Consider the following 13907-nt stretch of genomic DNA (forward strand, 5'->3'; position numbering starts at 1 on the left):
TACACTTATCTATTTGCCTACATTATTATTATTATTTTTTTAAATTTATTTTTTATTTTATTTTTTTGTATGTGTGTGTTGATGTCTCTGTGTACTGGAAGCTTATGTCACTAAAACAAATTCCTTGTATGCGCAAACATACTTGGCAATAAAGCTCTTTCTGATTCTGATTCTGATTCTGATTCTGGGGCACTGAAAAAATGATCTGGAACTGTGTGGAGTGACTCAGGTAAGTGCAACAGGGTTCTTTATTAAACAGGTTTTCATTTGGAGTGAAGTGATGCGAGACAGCAGGTAAGTATCTCATAGTCTGAGTGGGTAACTTGGCTTGTAACAAAATTTAAACAATGTCACTTTTCCTTCCTAGGAGTAGCACATGGAGAAGACAGGACGAAGGCTGGCAATGATGGCAAACTTGCAAGAAGTCCAGGGAGAGACTAGCAAGCTGTCCTTGAAGTGATATCAATGAGAATAGACAGTGCGATGAGTGGATTGAGTATAAACACATTACCGTGTTTATAGAACAAACTTGTTTGTGTTTATAGTGCATTCCTCTGTTTTACCGGAACATTGCGTTCATAGTTTCTCTTCCTTCATTTCAAATCTCATCCAACCACATTCCTAAACATAAACGTTCCTAAAATTTCAGTGCTTGTTCTACTTTTTATTTTTTTAATTATTTAGAATATTTTAAGAAAATTTTTCCTCATTGTGCTTGTTTCATCATGGACATTAGTGAGTCTCTCTCATATCTCAATCATGATTCAGTTATGATATTGTGCCGTTACATAATTTATATTATTGTGTGGTGTAGTTTGTGATGCTAGTACTATTAGAACCAAATAAAGTAGAATACAGAGTTCATAAACAGTTTACTGAATTTTAAACCACTGTGTCATCTAAACAGTGTAGTTTTTAAACAAAAAGTTACAGTAAGTCACTCCCTGCAGAAAAACCTGTTTCTCAGGTATGTTATCAGGAAGATATATAAACCCTTTCCCTTAAAAGAAGGATCTCAACTGGTGAGCTCCAGTGCATATCGTCTCTCTGTGTGTTCATATACAGTGAAATGGCAGAAGCCAGTATCTCATGGGCTGAGGATCAGTTCTGCTGTTCAGTGTGTCTGGATCTGCTGAAGGATCCAGTGACGGTTCCCTGTGGACACAGTTACTGTATGAGATGCATCACAAGTTGCTGGGATGAGGAGGATTGGAAGGGAATCTACAGATGTCCTCAGTGCAGAAAGACCTTCACACCAAGACCTGTTTTGGGTAAAAACGTGGTGTTTGCTGAGATGGTGGAGAAGCTGAAGACAATGAGACTCCAGTCTGCTCCTGTTCCTGCTGCTCCTGCAGTTCATCGCACTGGATCTGGAGATGTTCAGTGTGACTCCTGCACTGGGATTAAACAGAAAGCAGTGAAATCCTGTCTGGACTGTCGAAGCTCTTACTGTCAGAATCACCTTGATCAGCATGAGAGTCTCTTCAGAGGTAAAGGACACGATCTGATGGACGCCACTGGACGACTGCAGGAGATGATGTGCTCTCGACATGGTAAAATACTGGAGATTTACTGCCGTACTGACCAGAGATGTATCTGTATGCTGTGTTTAGTGGACGAACACAAAAATCATGACACGGTATCAACTGGAGTGGCAAGAGCGGAAAAACAGGTACTGCTCAAAACTGTATCTCTTAAATGAATTTTAAGTTGAGTAAATGTTGTTTCTCTCTTCATTTGGTATATGATTTTTCTCTCAATCAGGGAAACTGATTGTGTTTTAGAAAGATAGACATTGTGTTTTTGATCAAATAAAGTCAGACTTAAAGGGTTAGTTCACCCAAAAATGAAAATTATGTCATTAATGACTCACCCTCATGTCGTTCCAAACCCGTGAGACCTCCGTTCATCTTCAGGACACAGTTTAAGATATTTTAGATTTAGTCTGAGAGCTCTCAGTCCCTCCATTGAAACTGTGTGTACGGTCTACTGTCCATGTCCAGAAAGGTAAGAAAAACATCATCAAAGTAGTCCATGTGACATCAGAGGGTCCGTTAGAGTTTCTTGAAGCAGCGAAAATAATTTTGGTCCAAAACTATGACTTTATTCAGCATTGTCTTCTCTTCCGTGTCTGTTGTGAGAGAGAGTTCAAAACAAAGCAGCTTGTGATATCCGGTTTGCGAACGAATCATTCGATGTAACCGGATCTTTTTGAACCAGTTCACCAAATCGAACTTAATCGTTTTAAACGGTTTGCATCTCCAATAAGCATTAATCCACAAATGACTTAAGCTGTTAACTTTTTTTAATGTGGCTGACAGTCACTCTGTTTACAAAAACTTTTAATTCAATTCAATTCAATGATATATATACAGTGGGGATCGAAAGTTTGGGCACCCCTTTGCATATTTGAACCCTTTCCAGCAGTGACTTTCAAATATGCAAAGATGCTGGAAAACTGAAGAATCTGCAGGAGCTTAAAGATTTTTCTGAAGAACGCTGCTCAGTTTAACTGTTCAGAACAAACAAGGGACTCATGCACAACCATCACAAAACAGAAAGACAGTCGAGGATCATCAGGTAACAGAACACAGTACTTAGAACCAAGGGTTCCCAAACTTTTGAGTGGGGTTATTTTAATAATTTCAGCATTTTTTTTGTCTTGTGGAATAAATGTTAATATCTTTTATGTACAATATCTCACTCAGGACAGTACTGAATAAAAAATAACATGCATTTAGTATGATCTCTCTTATTTTTTGAAAATTACTCATATTTTCACAGATTCTGCAAGGGGTGCCCAAACTTTCGATCCCCACTGTATATATATCATTGAATTAAAAGTTTTTATGTACAATATCAATTATCATATTATGATATTGTAATATCAAAGTACAATATGAAATACCATTGCTTTTGTATTGTACATATTGTACTATATATATATATATATATATATATATATATATATATATATAAAATTATAAATATTAAAATATCTGTTTTCTGCAGAGACATTTAGAGGAAACACAGAGGAACATCCAGAAAACAATCCAGCAGAGAAAGATGGATCTAAAGCGGATGAGAGAGGCTCTGGAGTCTCATAAGGTGAGTTTGGATAAGTTTGAGAAGTCTCCTTCACACTTCTGAAAGTAAAGGAGCCAGGAAGATACAATATGCGCTTTCGCACCGGAGGAACCTTTTTAAGTTTCTAGAAGTATTGGCGGATATGAATTTGGTGTGTTCCCACCTCAGGAACTAAGAATGTATTTTAAATTAAATTATTAATTTACATTCCATCTTTTTTATCACAAAACCTTCAACACACAACTAGAACAGCTTCAAACACAGTGTCCTCCATTCACTGGTTTTTGGCATTTGTAAATACTGTTGGAGCTGGTCCTTTGTTAGTTTAAACTGGTCCTTTGCTGGTCCTTAGCTGGTCATGTGCTGGTCGGACCAGTTTAGGACGAACAAATGACCAGCTAAGGACCAGCTTAAACCAGCAAAGGACCAGCATAAACCAGCTCAAATCAGCATCCCAGCTTCAAAACATACCTAACCAGGGTAGGAACGACCCTGCTGGCTTCCTAGAACTACAGTATGTGGTGCAAAAGCAATGCTGTATAAGAACGTTCAATTGCCCGAAGAACCTTTCCGTGAAAGGCTTGTTAAAAATGCTTTATAGTTTTTTTTAACTAACAACTGAAATTGCTAATCAGATAAATATGGTTTTATTGTGCTGTGTGTCCTGTAACAGCGCTCTGCACAGACAGCAGTGGAGGACAGTGAGAAGATCTTCACCGAGCTCGTCCGCTCCATTGAGAAACGTCGCTCTGAGGTGACGCAGCTGATCAGAGATCAGGAAAGAGCTGCAGTGAAACAAGCTGAACAAAGACTGGCTTAACTGGAGCTGGAGCTTGATGATCTGAGGTGGAAAGAGACTGAACTGAAACAGCTTTCAAACACAGATGATCATATTCATTTCCTCCAGGTAACAGAGATCTTCTTAAAGAGTTAGTTCACCCCAAAATGAAAATTAGGATGCCTTTATGCATGCCCCAGAGCTGTGTGAGACACGTTTTATTATGGTTGCATGGCTTTATTTAACTTGTCTTGGACTGTTAAACAGAAACATCCACCTGCTACATTTTTTTATATAACTCAGACTAACAATAATTGGATATGTCTGAAAGAAGAAAGTCATATACACCTAGGAAGGCTTGAGCGTGAATAAAACACAGATTAATTTTCATTTTTGAGTGAACTAACCCTTTAAACAAAGGACTGAAGACTACAGGCTTCTTTAATTGCACAGAGGTAATGTTTTTGTGTTTGTGTCTATAGAGCTGCCCATCTGTCTCTCTCTCTGGATCTACAGACAGCTTCACTGTCAGTTCTCGTCCCAATTTTGATGAAGTAGTGAAGTCTGTCTCTCAGCTCAGAGATAAACTGCAGCAGTTCTGCACAGATGAAATAGAAAGGTTATCTAAAACAGGTAATAGGCTACTGTTTTACTCTCAGAAAAGAGTTGAGCACTGTTCAATAAATATAAAATGGTAGTATCTTAATTCTTGACTTGGGAATTAAAGAGTTTGCACTGATGCACACATATTCTTTGATGTTTATAGTGAAAACCGTCCAGGTTATTGTCCCGAATCATCAATTTACGACTAGGAAGGAGTTCCTACAATGTGAGTTACAATAAAAATACACACAAACCCTTGTAATCACTGGGAGACTTTCTGTGCTAAATAATGATGATCTTGCCAGGGGTTCATTCCAGAACCATATAAGATCATTGGAGTGAGATGTAAACTGGGGTTTTTGTTTTTTGGAAACATTATAGGCATAGACATGTGCCTTTCTATGGAGCCCCGCACATGACATGCAAGAAAAAATAGTAGGCCTTGGCTAAATCGTGTGCATGATTTACTAATTCATTCCCTCAATGTACTAAAACGTGCACTTGATTACTATTGCATTCCCTCGATTTACTATTTAATTCACTCGATTTATAAATTGTGCACACGATTTACTAATTCATTCCCTGCAATCTTGGGATTTATGGATATGGATATGGACATTTCCAGTTATACCTTGGAGGTTGAAAAGTTTGTACAATGGTGTTAGGACCATCATCTCATTGTAAAAAAAACAAACAAAAAAACCCCCCCAGAAATAAATGATTTTTGATCCAGGGCATCTGGGGGACCATTCTCCACTACTGGTCCATAACAGTATTATTACCCAAGTTCATTCGTACAAATACTTGGGTGTGTATATTGACTGTAAACTGTCTTGTTCTGTATGTACTAGCGACTTTATTTTCTGCGAAGACTCAGGGTGTTTGGTGTTAAACAAAGGGTATTGATGTTATCTTATCAGGCTGTGATAGAGAGTGTCTTACTTTATGGAATTGTGGCTTGGTTTGGTAACTTATCAGTTAAGCTGAAATCACAAATAAATAGATTGGTTCATACAGGAACGAAAGTGATGGGAGTGAGGGAGTATCCTGAATAGGTATAGAAACTCTTTCATTCCTTTATTGGTGAATATCCTAAACTCAGGACAAAAGCTGGGGGCGAAATGAAGGTGTTGCAGGTATTGTAGGCACTTAAGTTATTTTTTTTTTCTTGGTTGTTGCTGTTGTTGTTCTGTTATTATAATCCTATGTATTCTTGTATGTGGAAGCCCTTATGTCCAAGACAAATTTCCCTAGGGACAAATAAAGTTATAAAGTAATCCTAAAAGTACTGCAAGAATGATTTAAGGTGCATTCTAACCTGATCTCATGGGAAGGTGGCTAATTTATACAAATTGATTTGCAAACAGTATATTGCTTATCACAAATTTGTAATTTAATTTTAAATGAATACCATTTGCTAGCTTTTATGTGAAATGCTCTTTTTTTTGTCCCATGAAAGAGTTTTTATCTCAGATGATGATACTAATGAATAGACCCACACTGTAAAAACAATTCTGTAGTTTTTACAAAATAATTTTGGCAGCTGTGGTTGCCAGAATAATTTTGTAAAAATACAGAAAACTGTAAACACATTTACGTCAAAAACTGTTAATTTTACAATATAAAGCTGTAATTTACAAACAAGAAAATGTGAATATAAACCAGTAAATTCAACAACACACAAATTAAATCTGTTTTGTACCTTGAAAATACTGACAACCACCATACTAATAAAGATGGTACTGTATAAGAGAAAGCCACATGAAGTATCAAAGCTCATCACAAGTAGCTTCACCACAAGCAGAAGTATATATTAACATATAGAAGGTGCACATTTATGGAAACACAAAACACCATCATGGTAACACACGTGATACTTAAATAATGCAAAAAACTTTCATTAAGCAACAGAAGATGTAACATAAAGCTCAAATGTACATAACTGATAACAAGAACTATTTAAAAACATGATTATTTAAACAAAATACTTTCAAACGTGGAGTGTCACGCAGGGAATTCTGGGAATATCAGTTTACAGTTTTAGACTGTAAATTATACATTGATTTGTTCTTTTTTTACTTCTAAAAGCTGTATAATTAACAGAATTTTACTGTAAATTTACATTAAATGCTTTGTTAGATCTTTTACAGTTTTTCCCTGTATATAGTACGGGAACTTACTGTTAACCTATTATAAGTTTTTTTCCGTAGCGTTTTTACAAAATTTTACAGTTAAAATTACACTTATTTTTTACAGTGCATTTATATGTTATATAATTGATGTAAAGTCATGAATAATTATGTGTTTATCTCCATCAGATTCCCGTCTGTTGACCCTGGATCTGAACTCAGTGAATTATTATCTCCGTCTATTTGAAGAAAACACAGTGATCACTTTCTCTGACACACGTCTGCCGTATCCTGATCATCCAGACAGATTTGATTATTGGGCAGAGGCGATGTGTAGAGAGAGTGTGACTGGACGCTGTTACTGGGAGGTGGAGTGGACCGGAGATGGGGGATCAGGAGTTGATATAGGAGTGACATATAAGAGCATCAGCAGGAAGGGAAATGGTCCTGAGTGTGTTGCTGGACGTAACGATCAGTCCTGGAGTCTGTTCTGCTCTCCAGACTACTGCTCATTCTGGCACAGTAACATAGAGACTGTCCTTCCTGTAGTCAATATCTCCAGTACAATAGGAGTGTATGTGGATCACAGCGCAGGGATTTTGTCCTTCTACAGCGTCTCTGACACAATGAGTCTCTTACACAGATTCCAGGCCACATTCACTCAGCCGCTCTGTGCTGTGTTTGGATTTGATAGAAAGACAGCGGTGAAACTCTCTAGACGATTAAACAATCCAGATGTTTTAGATATTCTTAATCCAGATATTCTACAGGCTTTGTTACTTCGCAGACTGATGATGTCATGAGGTGTGTTTTCCACTACTGAATGAGCTAGATATTTTCAAAGGGTTTGCAAACTTCTGTATGTCAAAGCATTGTACTTTCCTGCATGTTAATAATACACAAGTCTGTCATTTCTCTTTTGCTGACTCAGTTTGTTTAAAATAAATTGTTTAGTTTCTGCATTAGCTTACTGGAACATTGTGTGCATAGTTTTTTTTTTCTGACCACAGTTAAAGACATCTCTAACATCTTGTCCAACAGTATTTGTCATTTTCTGAAAACTCAATGCTTCTGCTACTTCTAGATCATTAGGATGAACATATATTTAAGATTTTTCAGGCTGTTTTTAGTGCCCTATTATTTCTCATATGCTGTAGAACAAATAATTTGCCATAATGGTTTCTTCTGTCATGATTTATTGTAATACTGTTAAACAATTAAAGGGATAGTTCACCCAAAAATTTTGTCACTAATTACTCAACCTTGTGTTGTTCATTGGAACACAATTTAAGATATTTTTGATGAAATCTGAGGACTCTCTGACCCTCCCATTGACAGTCTCTACTGCATCGTTGTGAATGTGTGGCAGTGCCGGCACTGACGTTTCCTCATTTACACTCAGGCCCAGTAGCACCATATGAATATGTGTGTGTGTGTGTTTGTGTGTGTTCATGGTCATCCTTAACAGGCACCTGTGGCTTACCCTAGCAGACCTGAAGAACGCTGACCGCAAGACGCTTTTAAACCCTACAGTAACTTCTTTCGGCCTCTTTGGTGACAATGTAGAGTTGGTGACGGAGTGTTTCTCCACGAAGCAGAAGTGCGCCAAGGCGATGAGCCACGTGATCTCCCCGTTGCTCACTCCAGTCAATGTCTGCAAGGTCCCGGTCTTCTTCTGCACCTTGCCAGGCTCAGGGACCAGCTAGACAGCCCCTTGTGGCGCCCCTCCCAGACCCGGATGCTAATTTCAGCCGAAACAAGCAGTGGTCAGGGCCTGGAAGGAAACATCAGGGTCAGAGGAGGAGCCCATGCAGCGAGAGAGCCAGGGCGCCATCCTCGGCTACCAAGCCATCTTCATGACAGACTGTTAAGAGGAAGCGCAATGTTTAAGGCATCATGTCCCCCGTGCTTCTATGTGCGACGATTGCTATGTGGGTTCAAATGCTGTTTTAATGTGTGAGTAAAAATAAATGAATAAATAAATAAAAATACACTATCAAAACATGTACGCTTTTTCTTCCTCTTGCACCAAACACCGTGTCACTCGCTCAGTCTCAGAGCATAGCAGAGCCACAACCCATGATAATAATGGCCTATAATGACCACACAGTACCCGCCGCGAGCCATCCTCCCACCATTGCTTCTAGCCTTACGGGGACGGGGCTCCAGTCAAAACATGGCATCGGTTGCTACCCTGGCCGTAGAGCTAACACTCTCTTCCTGGACACGTGGAGTTATATTGGGAATAATTCAGCACAGATATTCTCTTCAGTTCAAACACAGACCCCCCACCCCCCCCACTCCGCTTCAATGGGGTGGTCCTGTCACTGACTTTGGCCCAAAACCTTCCCATTCTGAGACAAGGATTCCTCAGTCTGCTTGAGAAAGGAGCGATAAAGCGTGTTTTTACAGCCGCTACATGGTGCATGGTGCCAAAGAAGGATGGTGGACTACGTCCAATTCTGGACCTGTTCAGAATGTCAACGTTGAAACAGATCTTGGCACAGATACAGCCTGGGGATTGGTTCACCTCAGTGGATCTAAAAGACACGTACTTCCAGATTCAAATAGCGACACACCACAGGCGCTTCCTGAGATTTGCTTTAGAAGGCACGGCTCATCAGTATTCAGTGCTTCCATTTGGCTTGGCCCTGCCAATCAGTCTGAAACAGCCAGTGTTCCACATGGAGATCTGATCTCACCATCATCATATCTGTTTGTTATTACATGAAGAAACAAATGAAAGTGAGACAAACTAAATCCAGAAGAACTGTGGTCGTATCTCCAAGACACTTGAGAAAACCTTCCTGTAAAGCTACCTGAAAAACAATGTGCAAGTGAACCTGGACAAAAGCTGTTTTTAATGCAAAGGTTGGTCATGCGAAATATTGATTTGATTTAGTTAATACTTAATTCTGTCACCGATGGAGTTTCGGTTCCTTGCCCCCGTCGCCTCTGGCTTGCTTAGTTGGGGTCACTTCATCTACAGCGGTATCGTTGACTTGATTGCAAATAAATGCACAGACACTATTTAAACTGAACAGAGATGACATACCTGAATTCAATGATGAATCTTTAACTATCATTTTGCATTATTGAGACACTGTTTTCCAAATGAATGTTGTTCAGTGCTTTGACGCAATGTATTTTGTTTAAAGCACTAAATAAATAAAGGTGATTGATTGACTTAATCAGCGCATTTACAGCATATTTACACAAGTGCCTTAAACTTCTCACAGTATTTTTCGGTTGAAACTGGAGCGTCAACATGTACTGATTCGAACCGACAACACGTCTGTGGTCTCATTTGAACATGGTTTTGTGGTCTCATAAGTCGCCAGGGCGGCGTGCATTTCAGAGCTCTATTCAAACAGGCAGCAAGTCTCCAGTTGTGGGCAGACTGACACTTTCTCTCCATAAGAGCGGCGCACATCCCCAGTATCCTGAACTGTGGAGCGGAAATGCTTTCAAGGAAAGGGATTCCTCAAGGAGAGTGGAAGCTTCACCCAGAATCAGTTCAAATGATTTGGGTTCAATTCGGGAGGGCGGAAGTGGATTTGTTAGCCACAAGTGAGAACACACACTGAAACACGTTCTTCTCACTATCTCACTCCCCGCTGCCGGGAGATGCTCTGACAGCGCATTGGCCAGAAGCCAGGCTTTACGCGTTCCCTCCGGTGTAGATTCTGCCTATGGTGTTGTGCAAAATCAGGGAGGAGAGAGCGTCAGTCATACTCTTGGCTCCGTACTGGCTGAATCAGCCCTGTTTTGTGGACCTGAGAGAGTTAGTGGTGGCCCCTCCATGGCAAATCCCCCTCAGGAAGGACCGGCTGTCTCAGGCGAATGGCACGATATGGCACCCTAGCCCAAGCTGTGGAACCATCATGTGTGGCCGCTGCGGGGACCCTAAATGAGCAGGATGCTCTGCACTCACGAGTGCCGAGCACACTTACAGAGGCGTGCACACCTTCTACCTGTTCCGTGTCACAATGTTTTGTGCTTGAAGGTGTATGTGGCTGCTTTGCTGCTTTTCGTTCCTTTCGTTCCTCCTTTCGTATCACATGTACTTTTGATGAGTTAAGTTTCATTCATTTGTTGTGAACTGTTACAACCAGCTATACAGTAGCTAGCATGGCTGCTAACTCTTTGTCAAACGCTATCGACTCTGTGTTTACTCTCATGCTTTAGTGTTCATTGTGTTGTGTCTGCCATATTCAGTGCAGCCTTTGTGTTCATTGCATGGAGATAAGCAAATTTTGTTAGGGTCGGAGCAGATGTTTCATTGGTCTAGTTCCACCTATCAGATGCGAGTACTCTTAGCGACGCGGCTATTGACTAGAAGTGTCCTGCTTATGTGTGGGTGTAATTGACCCCATTCAGGGCTTATCTTCACAGCTGTCACAGTGGTATTTAATACAGTTCCCATATACGTCATAGACGATGTAATGTTGAGTTGACACCTTGAAAGGGAATGCCTCTGGTTACTATCGTATCCTCAGTTCCCTGAGATGAGGGAATGAGACATTACGTTAGCCACCGTGGTTGCTGTTTGATCAGCTGTGTTAGCGTTTAGTCATGTTTCTGATGTAATTTTCACGCCCATGCATTTTATACTGCCTTCTGACCTGTCAGTATTGCATGCTTCGCATCAATTGGCCAGCTGTCCCCAGCTTGATTTCAGCGAAAGTGGAGAAGGGAGGAGTTCCCATATACGTCATAGCTGGCGTAATGTTAGAAAGAAGTTACGAGCGCGATAAAACTCAGCACTGGACAAAAAAATAATAATAATAATAATAATTGGTGACTGGAGCGGCAAGAGCATGGATTCCAACCTAAACTCCTCTGATTGGCCATTGCTTTTTAGAAATCAACAAATGTCTGTGATTAGCTATATTGCTCGCCTCTGCGAAAATGCATTGTAAAATGCATTGCCTATGAGGCTATGTGTGAGGCACAGACTGTAACTGAAATCATATATGGTGGTGTTAGGCTTCTGCATTTGTCCAGGAGACCCCAGGGACGTTCAGTGGTTTGTTTCTGAAAAGCATTGTTAGTTAGGTATGGTCGCACATTCTATTGAACTCTATTGGTAACTGCAACCATACTGTTTTTGGGAAATGCACCCCAGATGAAGATCACCCACAGCTGGAGTGCTTCATCTCCTCCTGAACTTCAGTATCACTGAGCATCATGGGATGGTTTAAGGTTCTCATACAGAGTTTGATTTGAAGTTCGAGTACTGTGTTGTGTGTGGTGCATTGTGGGATGTAAGCAGTGTCTCTGTTCTCTTCTCTCTGTCCTTATGACAGAGCTGAGCTGAGTTTCATTCTAGAGCTTCAGTACAGCCAGGCATAGAGTTTATATAGAGTTTTTAACAATACAGATTCTGTCACAGCAGCTTTGCAGAATTAAGCATGAAATAGTGTGTACTGTTAATATTTTTATGTGAACTGTTTTTTCAGATTATAGAAGTTGCACTGTAGAATTACAGCTTTATTCATGCAAATCTAGCTGTCAGTTGTTTAATGTATATAAACATTACTTTTTTACAGTATGGTTCTTGTCATCTATCACCAGCCCACAGAATCCCCAAGTAAACCTATTACTTTTGCACCAGTAGTAGTCTTCCCATGCTTCCCACACATACTGTAATATTGACAATATCTACCCTGGAAGTTCCTTTCTTTCTGAGGTGAACAATGCATTTACTGACATTTTCAATCTTTATCAATACTCTTGCACTTGTACACGTACAAGTTGTACTTGCAGTCATCTATACACTTTGTTCCGAGATGAGTAAAGAAAGTTTTTCCAGCACTCGATGAACAGAAGAGGAGGAGCAAAATGAGAGAGGTGTGTAGATACCCCATTATTTCTGTAAAGAGGAGAAAAAAAGTGAAGAGTAAAAGGTAACATGTTGTAATTTTTGGACTGATCATCGGTGTTGTGCAATAATGTGTTACTAGTAACATTAAAAATATTACTTTCCCCATTAACGAGTAGGGTAACTATTTACTAAGAAACTAAAACTTCTTATTTTCATAATCATCAGGACGTGCGCGCACATGTGACATCACCATTGCAGAAAGATAGCTTGGAAGATGGAAACGGTTTTATTTGAGATGATCATTGGCAGGGTCAGATACTAAAACCTGGTGTACCAGACCTAATCAGAATGCAGATGTCAATGCCTCATTTCAATTCACACCTCATTTTATTTCAATTTCATGTCGATTGAAATATTTGCTCTCTGGTGCTCCAAAACATAGACATACAGTATAAAGGATCATCAACATGCGTGCGCGCTCAATTATACTGCATTCATGTAATGTCAGAATAATTAGAAAAATCACAACTCAGGAAACGAGAGCATCTGAGGAGTGTGTGAATGCAGTAATCACACTTGCTCTGATGGCTACATGTAGTCTTACCTAGCTACATAAACCTGTTGTCCAACAAAAGAGAACATTATAATGTTTTTATTCCACAACACCAGTCAAATGCATCCTTTTGTGGTCTGATATGGCTTCTTGTCACGAAACAAGGAAGAAAATAAATGTTTATTAGCACACAATTATAAACAATTCATACATGTTTATGATCTTTTGAGGTTGGGGTCAAGGATCAGTGTCTTGTGGGTTTTATTTGCAACAACTCCAGCTACCAACTTTCAGACTGTTTTCTTCTGTTTTCTGAGTCCATCTACTACAGTAAATATGAGAGCTGAGAATCTAAAACCATCCATTCTCATTCTCTTTTTAATAGTAAGTGACGTGACATTCAGCCAAGTATGGTGACCCATACTCAGAATTTGTGCTCTGCATTTAACCCATCCGAAGTGCACACACACAGAGCAGTGAACACACACACACACACTGTGAACACACACCCAGAGCAGTGGGCAGCCATTTATGCTGCGGCGCCCGGGGAGCAGTTGGGGGTTCGATGCCTTGCTCAAGGGCACCTAAGTCGTGGTATTGAAGGTGGAGAGAGAACGGTACATGTACTCCCCCCACCCACAATTCCTGCCGGCCCGGGACTCGAACTCACAACCTTTCGATTGGGAGTCCGACTCTTTAACCATTAGACCACGACTTCCCCTATAAAATAATTAAAAATATGTCACTTTTAATAAACAAATCTGATCATTATTGAAGCTTAAAACATGTACCCAGGGGATGTAAACATAAATTCACATAGACCTGCACATCAAAGGAAGTTCATAGCTCAGTAATTTACAATAAAATGTATTGTTAAAATATTAAGCACAACAATTTAAATGTGTGCCAACAAATTTAAAAATACATAAA

The 13907-nt window shown here is 39.7% G+C and overlaps 2 pseudogenes; both read left to right on the forward strand.

Moving 5' to 3' along the window:
* The window catches only part of LOC113067858 (cysteine protease ATG4D-like), a 591286-nt pseudogene that overhangs the window by 342250 nt on the left and 235129 nt on the right, over positions 1-13907 (forward strand).
* Positions 969-7825, forward strand: LOC113067869 (tripartite motif-containing protein 16-like protein; annotated as a pseudogene).

This window comes from Carassius auratus, linkage group LG28B (assembly GCF_003368295.1).
Source record: "Carassius auratus strain Wakin linkage group LG28B, ASM336829v1, whole genome shotgun sequence".
Taxonomy (NCBI): domain Eukaryota; kingdom Metazoa; phylum Chordata; class Actinopteri; order Cypriniformes; family Cyprinidae; genus Carassius; species Carassius auratus.